Here is a 17,330-nt window from a genome sequence, read left to right as displayed (position 1 = left end):
TCTAAATTCAGCTTTTAACATTATTAGAGCCCTGTACACATGAAATAACACCCCTATATTCATCCTTACACAAATGTTAGCCAATATAGTCAAAATAAGACATACCTATATAACAGCATAAATAGGACTACCACATGTTAGCATTGGGAGAGTTTTTTTGTTTGTTTTTTTGAGCATAGAAAACCTGCTTACTACCTTCTAAATTCAGCTTTTATCATTATTAGAGCCCTGTACACATGAGATAACACCCCTATAGTCATCTTTACACAAATACTAGCCAATATAGTCAAAATAATGAATAAATATGACATATCTGTATAACAGCATAAATAGGACTCCCACATGTTAGCATTGGAAGAGTTTTTTTTAGCATAGAAAACCAGCTTACTACCTTCTAAATTCAGCTTTTAACATTATTAGAGCCCTGTACACATGAAATAACACCCCTATAGTCATCCTTACAAAAATATTAGCCAATATAGTCAAAATAAGACATACCTGTATAACGGCATAAATAGGACTCCCACATGTTAGCATTGGGAGAGTTCTTTTTGTTGTTTTTTTAGCGTAGAAAATCTGTTCACAAGCTTGTAAATTGGCTTTTGAACATTATTACAGCCTTATAGACATGAAATAACACCATAATAATCACCTCGACACTACTATTACCTAATATTACCCAATATACTACACATAGTACACATAGAAACCAGCCTTCTAAATAAGTTTTTTAACATTATTAGAGAGCTCGCTAATAATCTTCCCTGCTCATCTTGACGCTCCATGAGCCTCCGTGAGCGGCAGAGGCGGAAGCGCTAGTTACCCGATGACCGGTAAGGAAACACCGGGTGTTTGGCGAGTCTGACGGCGAGGAAACATGGCTGCCGAGCGCTTTGGCGCCCTAGCGGAGGGCGGAGGAACATCAAACATAAGGATTGATTATCTCCTGGTTTATTTAGTGGCCATGCAGGAAAGACCAAACACGGAACTAATTTCCCTGTCGCGCTTTTGTCGACCTCCTCCCACCCCATCACGCGACACCGCGGGATGCACGGGAAGCGAGGTGAGGCGGCCACACACACACACACGTATACACACACGTATACACACACGTATACACACACGTATACACACTTTACATCTGGATTAATCTCCACTGGGCGTCATCACAGATGCTATTAAATGTAGCAGAAGGCGAGAATCGTGCAGGATAAAAAAAAAAAAAAAAAAAAGAGGTTGGCGTTTAAATAATTTATTCCGAGGCTCATCTTGCCGCTCACCACGGGGGGATTTCTGCTTTCAATTTGCACTGCTTCCCCCCCCCTACCCTCCCCTCGCCGTATTCAAATGGCGGGAGCAGATTTGTTGTGATTGGCACGCGGAAGGTCGACGTTAGCGAGCTAGCGTCAACGGCGTCCTCAGCGGGCTGGTATGCCGCTCTATTAGCACGCAAGGATGGCGTTGCCGTGCGTGTGCGGCAGGCTTTGTTTACTCGAGTGTGCGCCGGCTGACGCTGGAGAATAGGCCCACGCCGAGCGCCGAGACAGCGGCGTGTGTCGGAGCTTATTAGGCTTCCTTCCAAGGACGCGGCGGGCTGCAGACGCTACACCGGCTGGTGAAAGGACACGCAAGAAGAAGAAATAAGACGAGTCGGAAGAGCTGAGGAGGAATACAAAAAAGAAGAAGGGGGGGGGGGGGGCGTTGTGGAGAGGAAGGACAAAGTCGGTGTGTGTCACCGTGGGACCGTGGAGATGGCGGTGACGGCCAAGTGTCGTATGTGACGGCGTGAGCCTCCACTCGTGGAAAACGACTGGCGGGTTCCATTCTGACGACATTCCCTGATCCCTTGTGTGGGAATGTTCTGAACTCCTGTTTCCTTGCTGTGCCACAACTGTGCCCTGCCAATCTGAGCCCTGCCGTCTTGAGACTGGTGGCCAATCTCCAGATTAGCTGGCCACCAGTCCTGGGTGGACCCCACCTCTCCCCCAAAGTCTGCTGGGATAGGCTCCAGCATACCATCTCCCTAGTGAGGTAGCATCACAGACAATGCATGAATATAATATACATATCATACATATTATGTCTTATGCAAATGTAAAGGTGACTGTAGGGGTGTTATTTCATGTCTAGAGGGCTCTAATCATCCATTCATTCATTCATTCATTCATTTTCTACCGCTTATCCTCATGATGGTAGCAGGGGTTGCTGGAGCCTATCCCAGCTGTATTCGGGCGAGAGAGGCGAGACTAGTGGCCAGCCAATCACAGGGCACATATAGACAAACAACCATTCACACTCACATTCATACCTATGGACAATTTGGAGTCAAAAGCTAATGAAGCTAGCATGTTTTTGGAATGTGGGAGGAAACCGGAGTACCCGGAGAAAACCCACGCATGCACGGGGAGAACATGCAAACTCCACACAGAGATGGCCGAGGGTGGGATTGAACTCGGGTCTCCTAGCCTGCGCGCTAACCCCGTGTTTACTATTTATTTTTACAGTTTTTATTGAATATTATTGTATTTACTTTTGGTAAAAATATCCTAAAAATAGAATAAGAAGATCGTATTCCATGTATTCCATGGAGTCGCCTGGCCACCAATCCCTGCCCGTATTGCTTTTCCAGGTGACAAAAGCCTTGGCGGAGGTTGCGTCCACTTTCCCAGCACTCGTAAATGTCCTCTGCCACGAGCGCGGCGCCGGCAGCCCTTCGCACCCCCGTGCACCGAAGGGAAACTCTGCACCAGCGTGACTCAGCATCCAAGAATGCACGGCTGGTTACGCCCCCCCCCCCCTCCTGCAGTGGGCCGGTCTATATGCACTCCGTAATTATCAAGGTTATTTTCTCCAGTCGGCCAAAACCCCGTTTATGGGCACCAGCGTGTGTCACTGGGCCGCAGCTTTGGACCAATCTGGCGAAAAAGTGGGCCTTGGCGGTCGTGCGGTTGCCAGATTTTGCTCATGTGCTACCCGGGACCAGGAAACCTGCTTGGAAGACCGACACTTCCAATTGCATATCCCAATCTTGTTTCTTATTTTGGTTTTTAGGGGTGTCAAGGCGCCGTTACGAACGAAAGGTGGGGGCTAACGTTTACTCCCACACGGACACATACATGAAATAACACCCCTATAGTCATCCTTACACAAATATTAGCCAATATAGTCAATATAAGACATACCTGTATAACAGCATAAATAGGACTACCACATGTTAGCATTTGGGGGAGTTCTTTTTGTTGTTATTTTTAGCATAGAAAACCAGCTTACTACCTTCTAAATTCAGCCTTTAACATTATTAGAGCCCTGTACACATGAGATAACACCCCTATAGTCATCCTTACTCAATAGAAACATACCTGTATAACAGCATAAATAGGACTACCACATGTTAGCATTGGGAGAGTTCTTGTTGTTGTTATTTTTAGCATAGAAAACCAGCTTGCTACCTGCTAAATTCAGCCTTTAACATTATTAGAGCCCTGTACACATGAGATAACACCCCTATAGTCATCCTTACACAATAGAAACATACCTGTATAACAACATAAATAGGACTACCACATGTTAGCATAGGGAGAGTTCTTGTTGTTGTTATTTTTAGCATAGAAAACCAGCTTACTACCTTCTAAATTCAGCCTTTAACATTATTAGAGCCCTGTACACATGAGATAACACCCCTATAGTGATCCTTACACAATAGAAACATACCTGTATAACAGCATAAATAGGACTCCCACATGTTAGCATTGGGAGAGTTCTTTTTGTTGTTTTTTTTAGCAAAGAAAACCAGCTTACTACCTTCTGAATTCAGCTTTTAACATTATTAGAGCCCTGTACACATGAGATAACACCCCTATAGTCATCCTTACACAAATATTAGCCAATATAGTCAAAATAATAAGAATAAATGAGACATGTCTGTATAACAGCATAAATAGGACTCCCACATGTTAGCATAGGGAGAGTTCTTTTTGTTGTTATTTTCAACATAGAAAACCAGCTTACTACCTTCTAAATTCAGCTTTTAACATTATTAGAGCCCTGTAGACATGAGATAACAACCCTATAGTCATTCTTACATAAATATTAGCCAATATAGCCAAAATAAGACATACCTGTATAACAGCATAAATAGGACTCCCACATGTTAGCATTGGGAGAGTTCTTTTTGTTGTTATTTTTAACATAGAAAACCAGCTTACTACCTTCTAAATTCAGCTTTTAATATCATTAGAGACCCATAGACATGAAATAACACCCCTATAGTCATCCTTACACAAATATTAGCCAATATAGTGAAAATAAGACATAACTGTATAACGGCATAAATAGGACTCCTACACGTTTGGGATACGCAGTTGGACATGTGACGTGCTTTAACTCCAAAATCTCATTTTTGTATTAAAAAAATGAGATGAATGAAAATAGACTATGTGTGTATTTCCAAACGAGGGTGACTCATGTATTATGTAGTACAGCTTATGTTTTGATACACAAGTGGCAGGCAATGCCAAAGTATCAAAAGAATAGAGCACATGTTCCACTCCAACCTATGAAAACATTCCATTTATGATCCATAAGGGAATCATATTCATGCCAAGATGCGCTACCTTGTAGCAAGGCCACATGAAAATCCTTTGTACTTCACTACAAACGCACAAATCGATGGGGCGGCAAACGCTACCCCAAGACGAGCAGCACACGACGGGTAGAAGAGTTAATATTCAGGCAGTGAAAAGGTGCCCTTAAGCAAACACGACCATGGCGGTGACGCCGTATTTATTCATCTCTGATGCGAGGATAAGGAGTTGAACTTTTACGGCTGTAGTTCAACAGCGCTGTAAAGCGTTTTAATAGTTTTCTACTGCTGTTGGTTCAGTCCTGTTCCTTTACCCCGGGCTTGCAGAGAACTGCAACCGGGGCTTGCAGAGCACATTTCCTTGTGGCGGGGGCCACACAAGGAAAGGCCAGCGGTTAACAAGGCCTGTAAAAAAAAAAGCGTCAGCGAGAGCTTGAGAAACGTAGCGCTAGCGTAACAAGCTAGCTATTATAGCCGTTAATTAGAGGCAATGAATGGGATGCTTGTCTTGCCGCTGCAGTTGACTGGCGTGCAAACAAGAGCCTGCAGCGAACTCCACTTGCCAGCTCTTAAGTCAATTTGCATGTAACAAACTGTTAGTTGGCCGGGGTCAGCGGTGCGAGCGCACACCCCCGCCAAAAAAAAAAAAAAAAAAAATCATTCCCCGCTTCCTTCACAAAAGGCGGCTTCCTCTGGGTTTGGTGGCGCGGGCCGGGCTTTGTTAAGTGCGCAGGAAATGCCTCCAGAGGGAATGAAAATACCGGCAAGTCCCTGCAGCTCCTTCTGGAAGAAGAGAAGGGCTGCGGACCCTGCAGCTGCACCGTCAAAAATACGCAAATATACACACACACACACGCATACACACACACACACACACCGCACAAGCGGCCGTGTCGGTGCGGCGCTCGGGTTACGTACGGAGATAACCGTGTTAACCCAAAGAACATAAACACGGGGGTGCGGTTACAAGCCCGTCAGGGGAAAGCGACACTGGCCCGTTTGCAATCTAAACTTGGACCAATGTTGCCATGGCTGCCACTGGATGATAGCAAAAATGACCTGGAGGGGGGGGGGGGGGGGGAGTTACACGCTACAGGTCGCAGGAAGTGGATTGTGGATCAATTTCACCCATCAGGTGGCGTTAACCGAGGTGGTTAAACGCCAAAGCCGTCAAGACTCAAAACCAAACGTTGACTGTAGTACGTTGTTGGCAATCATGAGTTTGATCACCCCCCCCCCCCCACACACACACACACACACACTTTTTTTTTACCATTCCTTCATTGAGAAGATAAGGTGCCGCCCAATTTACCTGACTGATGTTATCTTTGGAAAGGACTCATCCGTGACTTGCTATCCTTCGCCAAAACAACTCGAAAAAACAACTTCGAAAAACAATATCATCTTATTTTCAAGGCACACGTGTACAAACAGGGCCTTTACCCAGCATGCCTTGCGGGTGTTGCTATGTATTTTGTATTTTGTGATTGTAAATGAGGTTGCTTTGGTTGGAAGAACTGCCACGCTAATGCATCCTAAAAAAAAATATCCTTATGAGCAAGAAGCAAGAAGTTTACCCAGCATGCCTTGCGGGTTATGTGTGTGTCATGCTATGTTTGGATGCAGGGTAGGTGTTAAGCTAATTCGTTGCAAATAAAGATTTCCTGAGGCAAATGAGTGCTAGTGAGTGAGTGCTATTACTGCTAGTTTTTGGGTGTGTTTTTTTTTTTTTTTTTGGGGGGGGGGGGGGGGGGGTACACATTATTGGTCTATTTTCACCATTTCCTGCCAGTCCCGGGATGCGATACTGTGGGTAAAGTCTGGCAACCCTGGCAGAAACTAGAACTAGCACCTGCTAGTACATGCTAGTACATGCTAGTACCCGCTAGCGTCAGCAGTATGGAGGCAGCCGAAAAAAGCAGCAACATAGCGTATCGTATCGTGTTGACTAGCCGTTTAGCAGCAGCCATGGACAATAGCGACTGAGGAACATCGGCCATTTTTGTTGTATATGTTGCTCCCAAGCAGCTCATGATGACATCATAACGACTGACATGTTCCTCGGTTGTGTGCCGTTTTTTGGTTTTGGCAAATTTTTGGAAATTTTGCTGCAAAAAAACAAAAATGCTAACCAATCACAGCGCTGCGGTTCGCGTTGGCGTTGATGGAAATCTACATTTTTCTCGAGGTGCTCCACCGAAGCACCACTGAAGCATAAGTCAGGCTTGATTTGCCCTCCCGGGGGTCCGAACCACCCCCCAAAACGATCAATCGCTGATTCTCAATGACAGGAAATGACTTCCAACGTCCTGAGCTGGTGGGATCGTACAAAGCGCTCTCCTCAGGCACGCTGCAACACTTCCTAAACATTCCATTACCTCACGCTGCGACCATCCCGACTCGGTCACGAGCACATGTTTGCGATCAGGAGACGGCGCTCCAGAAACAGATGACTGCAATCAAACAGTCGATGGGAGACACTACGGGCTAAAGGCTCTCCATCGGGGATCGCCGCGTTGTTCCGAGCGCCGCCGCCGATGACGAATCTGTGAAAACGCAGTCATAATAGCGCCCGGCTAATTACAACTATGTCAGATTGATACTTCACAATCCGTGAAGTATCAAAGGGAAGCTAGCACACCGTCTCCCGTCCCCCACAGACGCCCACGCTGCCTTTGACTTGACCCAGGAAATGCAACGCGTTCTTTTTTTTTGCCTCATATTTCCTGTAATTTGTCCCGCCCACACACAACTGACACTCATCCAACCTTTTCTTAGTCTTTTTTTTTTAGCACAGCTATTTCCTTCATTCCGACCGCCTCATACGCCGTTTAAGACGACGCATCGTGGAGACTTGAACATCGCGAGCGGTGACCAAGCAGCGTCGTGATGCAAACCAACAGCGGCGGAGAAGCTCGCAAGACAGCTGCTCGACTTTCTCTGGCTGTCACATTGGTGCACACACACACACACACACACACACACACACACACACACACACTTGGCCAGCCCATCTTTTTAGGCAGTGACAGCAGGCACCCAGCGATGACATGAGGAGCGTCTCTGGCAGGCGGCACTAAACAGAAATATCTGCTCTGACAGTCCAGCGCCAGCCGTCCACTTCAACCCGCGCGAACGCAGCTGTCACCGAACTCGCCGCCCCCCCTTGCCAACCTTCCCGGGGTGCTTCGCTCTTCCACCAGACACACCTTGCGGACGCGAACTGCTGGGAAAAAACTCTTTTGGAGAGCTGGCAGATGACAAGACCTTATTTTAAGATGTGTAGAGAAGCCTAGTACTTGACAGGGAGAACTGTCCGACATGCAGCACTTCCCGATTATTCTTATTTCCTTAAAACTCTTGGAATTTACTACTCCTCGGATCCTCACAAATCCTCTTCCGAATGAACAATAGGAACTATTAAGGCAGCATACGTTCTTCACGTCACTTCCTGTTTGTCTCAGGCTACGTTAGCATCGCGGGTCAATTACAATTTCCTGAAATGTGACCTGCAACTGATCTTTTCATGATCTGCATCGGAATGGGCAGCACAAAACCCAGGAATCAATGCTTATGTCAAGCTAATACGCAACAACAATAACAAACAATAACATCTTATATCCCACACACCCAGCATGCCTTGCGGGTGTTGCTGTGTATTTTGCGTGTGATTTTGAATGAGGTTGCTTTGGTTGGAAGAACTGCCACGCTAATGCATGCTAAAAAAAAAAATATCCCGATAAGCAAGAAGTTTACCCAGCATGCCTTGCGGGTTATGTGTGTGTCATGCTATGTTTGGATGCAGGGTAGGTGTTTCATTCATTCATTGCAAATAATGAGTGCTAGTGAGTGAGTGCTATTACTGCTAGTTTTTGGGGGGGGGGGTTCGGGGGGGCACTCAGGGCTGTAGAGCCTTGATTTATCAGAGTGTAAAAATGGCAATTATTGGTCTATTTTCACCATTTCCTGCCAGTCCCGGGATGCGATACTGTGGGTAAAGTCTGGCAACCCTGGCAGAACCTAGAACTAGTGCCTGCTAGTACATGCTAGCACATGCTAGTACCCGCTAGCGTTAGCAGTATGGAGGCAGCCAGAAAAAAAAGCAGCATCATAGCGTATCGTATACGACGGCGCCATTGTGCTGCCCGTGTTTGGTTCCCGTCCACGGCGAGTCGTCGCGTGGACGTTGAAGTATGAATCAGGACGCTTTGGGACGGGGGCCAACTGTTGCAGCCGCGCAGCCGTCCGCCCGCCCGCCCGCCCCCACTTGACCAGCCTTACGCAGGCTTAGCTCCTTGCTGCTTTCATTTGTTGCCACTTTCTTTCTTCTCACGCGACTTCTACCGACGTTCTCCTTCGCTCTCTCTCTCTCGCTCTCTGTGTGTTTAGCGCTCGGCCGTCTGGAAGCCGCAGCCGTTCTCAATTAGGGGGGGTCAAGGAGGATAACTGGGGTACTGGTATCTAAAGCTGGGAAGATCACAAAGCGCTGGGCTGCAGAGGACTGCGTGTGTGTGTGTGTGTGTGTGTGTGTGCGTGTCGCACGGGTGGCAGCGCTGCATAAATCTGCTGTGCGTCAACAGGTTGTCAGTGAACTCTGACCTCCGTATTTAAAGAGACGGGGAGATTATGACCAAACTGCTCATGTTGTGACTGCTGCAATACGCCGCTGGAATGGAAAGGCTCATTGCTGCTCCAATTAAAAGCAAAAAGTGGAATATATATATAGACACACACACACACACACGCATGCACACGCATGCACACGCACACACAGCCCCCATGAGGAGAGCTGCTCTAATTGCTTTGTTTCACTGGTCCCCTCTGAGTGGGAGAGGAACAGCAGGCAGCACTTTTACAAGACACTTTTTGCAGGTGTCACCTTTGAAAGTGAGAAGCTGGAGCGGAGACACACACACACGCATGCACACACACACACACACACACACAGCAGGTTCACACACAGCGTCCTCTATGGCGTGTGAAGCGTGTGAGGAAAGGAACATGTTCCCATCTAATAGCAACAACAACATGAAACAATGGTTGCTGAACTTTGGTTCGCTTGGCGAGACATTGATGTCGCTTCTTTTTAGAGGGTTTTTTTTCTTGAGATTTATTTATTTTTGTTTATTTTTTGTTGTATTTGAGTTTATTTAATTTTATTTAAATTTATTATTTTTTTCATTCTCAATTGTATTTATTTATTTTATCTCATTTATTTTATTTATTTATTTTATTTGAGTTTATTTATTAATTTTATTTAAATGTATTAATATTTTCTTTCTCAATTCTATTCATTTATTTTATCTAATTTATTTTATTTATTTATTTTATTGTATTTATTCGAGTTTATTTATTTAATTTTATTTAAATTTATAAATTTTTCATTTTCAATTGTATTTATTTTATCTCATTTATTTTATTTATTTATTTAATTGTATTTATTTAATTTTATTTAAATTTATTTATTTTATCTCATTTATTTCATTTTATTTTATTTTATTTATTTATTATTTTTGTAGTTTTTTAATTTGTATTTATTTTATTGCATTTGTTTAACAATTACTAGATTTTCTTTCCAATATTGTTTCTCCATCCAAGAGTTTTTCCTGACCTCCGACACCAAAGTACTTGAATGGCTTCTTTGAAGTATGAGCATGTTTCCATGTATATAAGTATATAAGTATATAACCTTTACCGTGACTTACACATAATATTGACTATTACAAATATTAACCATAAAAATGCCAATTTTTGCAAAAAATCGCATGTGATGATGTTGATGGAAATGACATCACTGATAGCCGATGGAGCGGCGTTAGCGGTCTCGTTAGCACTTAGCCGCAGCAGTACGTCTTGCTGTGGTGGACGGACCCCCAATATGACAATTTGATTTCTATGCTCCATTCTTGTACACTCTGTGTGTACGCTAGCATCCCCGCCTTCACCCACCAACACAAAGCGACTGTAAGACTGACAGAAGGGCGAAACAAACGCACCTCTTCCTGTTCTTCATTTATGATGAATTTATTTATGGTCCCATGAGATATTTGTATTTCTAATTGTGTCACGTTTTAAGCTGGTTAGATCTTCTGACACCCCCCCCCACCCCCCCACCCCCACCCATTAGCAATTCATTCTCTTCTGAAAGTGCCAATCACAGCGGATCATTCTTCGCCCTCAAAAGGTACGTTTTTTTGGTGCGATTGCGCTAAATGACGCTGAAGAGAAAGCTGGTGAAATCCAATAAAGGCTTCCACTCCTTCAGAAGAAACGGGCGCTGCTCGCTGCCGCCGCCGCCGCCGCCACTTGCCGCTCTCGTCGTTGAAAACAATTTGCAGCCCTCTAAAAGCTCTCAGAGCGCCGTCTCGGCGAGGAGCGCATCTGTTTGTTAAGAGCCCGACGTGGAGGAGTTTGGAGGGTCCTGAATAGCCGGGGGTCCCGATTCAGCCGGCAAGAAAGAGCAATCAAGCTCGGCTTCCGACGGGTACCCGTCTGACGGCGCGGCCTATTGTGATGCTGGCGCGGGCTGGCTTCGCCGCCACGTGCTCGGTAATCTATGCAAATAGGCCACAGATGGACAAGGAGGCCTCTAATAGGAGAACATATGGGATGCGCTTTCCGAAACAATAATTCCTACGTTTGTGTGCGCGCTCGTGTCTGTCGGAGTTACGTGCGACCGTCCTCTGGAAAGGATTCAAACCACGGCGCCGTGTTCCTGCTGCTTCCCGCCTTGAATGGCACAACGGAAACGCAGCATTCATGACCGCCATTTCTCACCCTGACGCTTCGACTCTCTCTCTCTCTCTCTCTCTCTCCCTCGGCAGCTTGGTGTTTCCCGCACGGCATTGGAGGAACGTTCCGGGCATTATGAGAAGCCATTAATGAGCGAGCGGCGTGGCGTGTTGCGATGCACGGCTGCGTATTACCGCCATTCATCAGCGCCGCCAGACACTTGACAGGCGGACGGCCAACAGGTTGTGTAATCGTATAACACGAGCACGTCAGGCCTGCCGCCACTCGGCACCCCATTCAGGCCTCTAATGTTGTTTTCCTGTCGCTAATTGACGACGCCCGGCGGAGCGGCGCTGATGGATAACACAAAGATGGCGGCGTTGGAGCGGATTATGCTCGTGTCTGTGGAAACACAGTACAATCCTGCTTTTTTTTTGGGGGGGGGGGGGGGGGGATTAGGCGTGCATGTCTGTTTTCCTCATGTCTTGGGGGGGGGTGGGGGGGTCAGCAAGGGAGCTACGTGAGGAGCAATGCAAGGTAACGTCGTAGAAATTAGGAGGGAAAAAGGCGATTGCAAAGAATCTGTTAAATAAAGTTTGATGATTTTAAATTTCGTCTCATTCTGATGGACACGATCTCACGCGTCGTCTCATCCCGTGCCCCCCCCCCCCCAACACAATACACAGCACCCAGCTGAAACATGACATATGCTAACCAAGGCTACGCTGCATTTAAGTTTCACTTTTGCTTGTTTGGAAATATGAATATAATAAGAATATAAATTATTATATGTATAATATCAAAAAAATTATATAATAAAATAAATATTTAAAATAAATAAAATAAAATATTTTATAAAATAAAATATTTTATAAAATAAAGATAATATAAATAATATTATAATTAAAATATTTTATAAATATATATAAATAATATAAAATATCAGTTTTTTTTTTAGCCCCCCCCACACACACCCATACATGGAAAAAGTGGGTGCTAGTATTATAAATAAATTTATAAATAATAAAATAATAAAATAATTTTAAAATAAAAATAAATAAAATAAAATAATTTAAAATAAAAATAAATAAAATAAAATATTTAATAAAAAATAAATATATATATATATATATATATATAACTAAATAATAATATAAATAAAATAATATTTTATATATAAATAATATAAAATGTCAGGGTTTTTTCGCCCCCCCCCCCACACACACACATCCCCATACATGGAAAAAGTGGGGGCTAGTATTATAAATAAATTTATAAATAATAAAAGAAATAATAAAATAATTTTAAAATAAAAATAAATAAAATAAAATAATTTTAAAATAAAAATAAATTAAATAAAATATTGAATAAAAATAAATAAATATATAAATAAATAATAATATAAATAAAATAATATTTTATATATAAATAATATAAAATATCAGGGTTTTTTTCGCCCCCCCCCCCAACACATCCCCATACATGGAAAAAGTGGGGGCAGGTATTATATAGCATTACAAACCAAACTACTGCAATTTAACTGTTCCTGTTCCTTCCCGCTTTCCCATGCACTCCACATCATTACCCCGAAAGGTAAACAAATCCCTGCCGACGAGAACATGACGCAGGAGCAAAGCGCTAACATGCTGAGGAACGTGCAGAGAGCGGCCCGGTCCCGGTCGGCGGGGGTAAAAGGTGGCCCCCAGGCAGAGTGGGACATCGTTCCCCGTTGCAGATATCCTCACACAACCTGTTCCGCTGGCGTTCCTAAGCTGGGAGAGAGAAGAGAGAATACAATGTTCTCTCTCATCCTCCCACTCTCTCCATTTTCTAAAGCTCTGTGAGGCGGCCAGCGAGAAACGCTCCTTGCGAGAAACGCTCTGCCAGACGACGATAACCACAATGAATATCAGCCAGGATAAAAATATCGTCTTCGCCAGCGCAAAGTCGTCTAAGCTGCGGAGCCCCGGGGTGGAATTCCTTGAAGAATGATGCTTGTTTTTTGGCCTAATTCTATCATTGAGACCGCCGAGATCCAACCCCGCCGTTTAGATAAGTCCACAGACATCCATTTACCTGAGGAAAATCACACACGGGAGAAAAGAAGCCGCTGATGCAAGGGCTGATTCTCATTTCCAAAGACTGTTTACCTTTTCTTCCGAGGTAAACAAAGAAAATGGCAGCAAGAAAATCCCGGGCCAAGAGGAACGGTCACAAATGGAGACTGGAAGAACGATGGATGAGGTTGAAATGGTCACAAACGATGGCTCAATCTCCTCGTCCGGAGCGGGAATAGAAGCTAGCAGGGGTTAGCTAGATATTTTCATCATGTTGTGTTTTAATACGAAAAAAAAATACGAGATATTATTTATTTTTCATCTTAGATGTAAATAGACGTTCTCCACACACGGAACCAACTTCACATAAAAAAGATACATCGCTGTTTATCATCAACGTTAATACCGTTCGCAGCTAGCGGCGCGTGTGCCCAACCACGGCGGAGTGGGCGTGCTTGGGCGGAACACATTAAAACAGACCGTTTTTGCGGGAACCACACCATCCAAAGAAATACAACTGAATAGGTGCAGATTCTGAAAGAACTAGAAAGCTTTGTGCCGGTTATTGTGTGTAGCTGCTCTACAGGAGTCCAATACAAAACTCAATACAAAGGGCCCAAAAATTAGCATCATTAGCCACGTATACATGGACCTAAATCAGGGGTGGGCAAACTACGGCCCGGGGGCCACATCCGGCCCGCCAAGTGTTTCAATATGGCCCGCCTGTTTTTTCCAAATATTTCATTTGAACTCAACATACAACCTGGCATCGTGGCTTGGGCCAATTTTTTGATGGTTGAGGTAGCTGCTTTATCAATTTCGTTATTTGATGTGGTCTGTTACAAAATGCTCCTGTAAAAAGGGACACAAGCACATAATAATAATAATAATAATAATAATAATAATAATAATAATAATAATAATGTTGTCAATAATGATAACAATACTACTATTATATTAATATTGTTGTTAATAATATTAATATAATAATGGTAGTAATATTACAAAATACTCCTGGAAAAAGGAGCACAAGCACAATAATAGTAATACAAATAATGATAATAATACTACTATTATATTAATATTGTTGTTAATAATATTAATATAATAATGCTAGTAATATTATTAATATAACAAAATAATAATAATAATATAATAACATTAATATAACTAATAATAATAATAATTCTAATAAAAATAATAATAATAATAATACATTGAGAAACACACTTTACATCAAATAAATGATTTCAAAGTGCACATATAGCAGATTGCATGACACTTTTACATGTAAAATATGTGTAAAAATATAGGTGTAAAAATGGACTGTTACGTGTAAAATACTACATAATCCCCCCCCCCGTCAATTTTGTTAAATTAATGCGGCCCGCGAGTCAAAAAGTTTGCCCACCCCTGACCTAAATATTCCAATTCCATTCGGGTTATTTGCTAAAACGGAAAGAACTCGAAGAAGTCGGTATCACGTGATGTTGGCGTTTACGTTTTACTGGGCATGCCCCATTGACTTTTCTGGCTGATTATAGCGATTGGAATATTCCTTTCCATGTATACCATTGCTTTTCGGAAAACGTGGCCATAGGTCCCCTTAACGGGATAGGAGAGTTGCTTTCTGCTTAAAAAGTACAAAATGGAGTTCCACGTCCCATTCCTCTTCTTCTTCAGACAGCAGCTGAATTAGCGATCAACAGCGCCTCTGCTGGCTGCACCAGGAAGTGTGGTGCCCGCAGGAAGCCACGCATCAACAAACGGCCTCACGTGTCCGTCTATGGATTATATAACGTAATGATACTTGCCACGGGGCCGTGATGACATTATCCTACAGGCAAAGTGATGGATCGATGCGGCAGAGAAGTCACCCCGATGACCTCCCCGCAGCCTCCCGGCCCGCCACTTTCCTTCCGAGGATGTTTAAACGTCTAAAAAAGGGGCAACCGTGGCATTTTCTGCCATATTTTTTACAGTGTTGTGGGGTCAAGGCGCAAACAAACACACAAGAGTTCTCCACAAGCGGCGCAATGTTCTCGCACCGACAGTCGACACGCTATGCCGATGCCGCTCAGGCGCGTTTGCAGCCGTGACGGGACGTCGCCAACAACTAATCCCGCCCATCCACATGACTCAGCCCGGGATGTTGTGGATGCTGCTGTCTTGGAGCTAAGGTCTTCATGTGATGGTATGATAGTTCATACGCCGCAAAAGGAAAACTTCCTGGACTTTCAGCATCTCTCTCTCTCTCTCTCTCTCTCTCTCTCTCTCTCTCTCTCTCTCTCTCTCTCTCTCTCTCTCTCTCTCTCTCTCTCTGCAGTGTGTGTTAAACCGCTCGCTTTCTATGCTCTGACGTCCGTGTGCTAATCGCTTTGGCTGATCCCTGCTCCTCGTGTGTGTGTGTGTGTGTGTGAGGCAGATGTTTCCCGTGTGGTAGTGGTGATGGCCCTGCTCAGTGCACACACACACACACACACACACACACACACCTAGGAAGATTAACCAGCTCTTTTATTTATTTATTTGTAGCCTGGATGGCACCCGCCCATCCAGCACCGGCGCCTCAATCCTCACCCTTAATCCCTGCTAGCCAAGCCGACTGCAGGTGAGGCAAAGGCAACATGGCAGCAAGCACCACGGAGAGCGTCATGGAGGATGGCATCCTGAGGCAGAAGATAAACTCATGTGGCCGCTTTTGGTAGGAATGGTAGGAATGAAAGATGCGTTCACACCTTTTCATCCTAGGGTTTTTTTTGGGATTTTGGGAAATTTATTTTTGGAAAAATTAGGAAAATTATATTTTTATATATATATTTTTAATATTTTTAAATATTTTATTTTTTAATATTTAAAATATTTTATTTTTTAATATTTTTAAATATTTTATTTTTTAATATTTAAAATATTTTATTTTTAAATATTTTATTTTTTATTTAAAATATTTTAATTATTTTTAATACATTAAATTGGAGCGTCTTTGGGCGTCTACTATTTATGTCCAAAATATAACTTATCACTGTCTATTATCACACAAGGCTCCGTGTTCGACGATAGGAAACCATCAGTTGAAAAGGATATTGTCAAGGTGGTGGGAGAATCCCTGTGAATGTTGTGAACTCCTGTTTCCACGCCGCTGTGGCATTGAGAAGAATACTGCTAGAGAATAAGGATGCAAGTATTGGAATGTATCATGAGGAGGAAACATCAATAAAAAGTAAAAAAAATATTTCTAACTTATTTTAAAAAGTAACAATAAGGCGATTAGGCAATTTTGGCTTTTTAAAAAACGGTTTGCATCTTAAAAAAAAAAACAACTTTTGATGTCTAGTTATTGTTGTTTATGGTGGGATATACTGGATAGTATATAGTACGTAATATACATAAATATGTTTGATATTTTTCTAGAAATCTCAAAATGCAAGGTGGGTGTTGAGTGATGGCTATAAATTATCCTGTGACTGCCCCCCCCCCTGCAGGTACTGATTGGCACCTCCTTCTCCTTCCTATGAGAGTTAATCGTCCACACGGACCCAACAGCACCTCTGCTGGTGGCAGTGAGTACTGCACTCATTATGGTTACACGTCCGTTTTTTCCACCAATAGGAGACGAGCGCCACCCCCATTTTGGGACCAGAAGACGCGAACGACAGGAAAGTATAACGTTGATATGAAGGGGGCGTGGTCTCCTCATGAAGGATGTTATGAATTCATGCTTTTCCCTCCTTCACCCAAATATGAATCCCCAAAGCGACTCTTGAGTCGGAGCAAGCAGTTCGACGTATGAACGTGTGTGTGGGGGCCGGTCGGCGGGGGCCGGTCGGCGGGGACTGGCCGGGTTTTTCTTTTCCTTTTTTTTTTCCCCCCCAACAGGATCCTGCACTGCTCCTCATAAACAGCAGCTGCTCAGTCCCTCCCCGGCTGGCAGCCCAGGAGGGTCCAATCAAAAGCAGCCA

At 43.7% G+C, this 17,330-nt stretch overlaps 1 protein-coding gene across 4 annotated transcripts in view; it reads right to left on the bottom strand.

The window, feature by feature from the left end:
• LOC131108276 (zinc finger MIZ domain-containing protein 1-like) overlaps window positions 1-17,330 on the bottom strand; it is a 108,674-nt gene that overhangs the window by 59,449 nt on the left and 31,895 nt on the right. The window lies entirely within an intron of this gene.

Source organism: Doryrhamphus excisus, chromosome 20 (genome assembly GCF_030265055.1).
Source record: "Doryrhamphus excisus isolate RoL2022-K1 chromosome 20, RoL_Dexc_1.0, whole genome shotgun sequence".
Taxonomy (NCBI): Eukaryota; Metazoa; Chordata; class Actinopteri; order Syngnathiformes; family Syngnathidae; genus Doryrhamphus; species Doryrhamphus excisus.
The sequence above is the reverse complement of the archived record's forward strand: the minus strand, read 5'-3'. Positions and strand labels throughout refer to the sequence as shown.